Here is a 2,867-nt window from a genome sequence, read left to right on the forward strand (position 1 = left end):
GGTTTCAGAAAATATTTGCATTAAACCATTTAGGAATTATTGTTACGTAAGTACGTAGTCCCTCCATTATGAGCGCCCATCATTTATTTGGACAGATTCATTCATTAATTTTCTATACCCATTTACTCCAATTAAGGATCACTTGGTAAGAGGCGGGGTACACCCTGGACAAAACACCACTCTTTTGCGGGACATATGAAACATAAGAATTATCATAACCCTTAGTAAAAAGAAGTTTATTCAAGTGTACTATGAGTATACATATTTTTTACTAAAATTGAGGAAGTATACTTGAAGGTGACTTTTTATAAAGCATATTTTATATACTTAAGAAGAGTATAGTGAAGTATACTTGGCTTATACTGAAAGTATAAATAAAAGTCTAAGTTTAAGTACATTAATACTAAGACTTACACTTATACTTTAATACTAAAACTTATACTTAGACTTTAGTATACTTTTTACATCTTTCTGCCACAAAGTACTAACACTTATTATGCACTTGGAGCAAGATATACTAACCCTTAGCAAAAAGATATACTAACCCTTAGCAAAAAGTAAAGTTAATTTTATAAGTATGCTTCAATATAAGTATAGCCAATATACTATAGACTGTGTACGTTAGTATACTAGAAAGTACACAAATTTAATACTTTTTCCGACTAAACTGGAACATTTTAAGTTTATAAAAGTATATTTTAAAGTTTGTTTTAAGTTTGCAAAAGTACACTTTAAAGAATACAACAAGTACACTCATCTATATACTATTCAATGTACTTGGTATATCCCTCTTGTATGCTTAAAGTATACCACACATACACTTATCAATGTACTTGATATATCCCTCTCCTATGCTTAAAGCATACCACAAGTGCACTTATCGATATACTGCCATTGTACTAGTTGTACACTTTGAGTCCCTATTTTAGTTTATGATCGTATACTTAAAGTATACTGTTATACACACTGGTTATTTCACTATTTTACTTGAGAAACACACACAGCTGCTGGTGTTCCAAAGAGGTCTCCCATCCAAGTACTAACCAGATCCTGCTCTGCTTAGCTTCTGAGATCTGATGGGATCAGGCGGACACAGAGCAGATTGGCTGCTGTACACAAGAGTGTGATGCATTTACAAAAATCACAAGACAGAATGTTGAAAACAAGTTTGATATATTTTCAAACGTACTTGATAAGTGTACATGTGGTATACTTTAAGCATACAAGAAGGATATACCAAGTACATTGATAGTATATAGATGAGTGTACTTGTTGTATACTTTAAAGTGTACTTTTGCAAACTTAAAACAAATTTTAAAATATACTTCTATAAACTTGAAATGTTCCAATTTAGTCCAAAAAGTATTAATATGTGTACTTTCTAGTATACTAACAGTACATGGTATACTGGTATACTGGCTATACTTATACTGAAGCATACTTAATAAAATGAACTTTAAGTATACTACTTTTTGCTATTTTTTACAGCCAGTTTTATTTAGACACATAGGACATGGATAGATGAATATTTCCTGATCACTGAATATCTTGGACTTCATTTACTTCAATCATTAACAAATGCAAAGTGTGTGTTACTGTATGGTCAATCTGTCTGGAGTTGGCAGTTCCCAAAACTGAGTGACTGTTCAAGAAGGAGACAAGTGAGGGAAGCCACCAACAAACTCATGACAAGTCTGTTGTCATGAGTTTGTGTATGTGAATAATGAAACTGTTCAATACTGGGGGCCGTTAGCGACACGGGTGTTGATGTTTGGAAACGTGCATAGCCGGCGCCACGAGGGGGCGTTTGGGGGCGACGCCCCCTCACGTCATCAACCTCGCCCCCTCGGATGTTAGTTATCAAAAAATAAAAAAGAAAGAAAAGAAATACTGGAAAATATAGCAAATATTAGTTATTCAATAATATCACGTATTAACAAATAAACCAAATTAATTAACTAAAGTAATTAATTTTAAAACAAACGGATATGGCGTGTGTCTGTGTTCAAGTGATTTGATAGGTCGAGGCTTGCGCTTTCCAACGCGTCGTGACATCAGACACGTCGCTTCGGAAGCGGCAAGGGGAGATTGCTACATCACACTCTGGCTGTTTCCACAGCGATCACCACCAGCTTGAATTTGCGTCACCTGAACCACAAAAAAAGCTTTAAAAAACAGCAGAACGATTCTCCCATCACCCTGCTGGGAGAAGCTTTTTCAGCTACTTTTCGGGGTGACACCGACCGAGTGGGGACTGACGTCTTGGTGGGATATCGATCGAACCGCGACAGCAGGCTGACCCGCACGGGGAAGCCGGCCTTCAGGCATCATCACTGGGTAGAGCGATCCAGGCCGCCGGGGGTGATGGAGCAAACCCACTCAGTCCAAAATCTTCCACTTTTTGTATATATGCGAAGTCCCAGTTTTGCCCAACAGAGTTTAGTTCTGCAGCTTTACTGAGGTGAGAATAATGTAAAAATAAAATGTGACGTTTACTGAACTGTGAAGGTTTAATGATTGGCTAACGTTAGCGTAGCCTTTTAGCACAGTTGATCTGAGTGAACACTTTTAATTTGTAAATGGTTCAGTCTTTTTTATTTTTACCAAATAAAGCTACAGCTTTTTTCAGACACCACAAAAGCTCAGCTTCAAAGAGCTTATTTTTTCGGGCGTTTTTTTCCTTTTTTTTTTTTGTCGTTTTTCCCCCTTTTTTAATGTATAAACTGTTTAGTAGTTTCTTTATATTTAAAGAAATATTTTTATTTGTCCCAATCAGAAACATTTGCTGTGCAGACAACCAAACTTCCATTGATGAGCTGAACACCAAGTCCAGTCGAAAGAAAACATCTCTGCTTTTCAGCAAAACC

At 36.1% G+C, this 2,867-nt stretch overlaps 1 pseudogene; it reads right to left on the reverse strand.

The window, feature by feature from the left end:
• Positions 1–998: 998 nt before the first annotated feature.
• On the reverse strand, positions 999–1,114 carry LOC117516412 (annotated as a pseudogene).
• Between the last annotated feature and the right edge of the window lie 1,753 nt (positions 1,115–2,867).

The sequence above is a fragment of the Thalassophryne amazonica genome, chromosome 8, assembly GCF_902500255.1.
Source record: "Thalassophryne amazonica chromosome 8, fThaAma1.1, whole genome shotgun sequence".
In the NCBI taxonomy this organism is placed as follows: Eukaryota; Metazoa; Chordata; class Actinopteri; order Batrachoidiformes; family Batrachoididae; genus Thalassophryne; species Thalassophryne amazonica.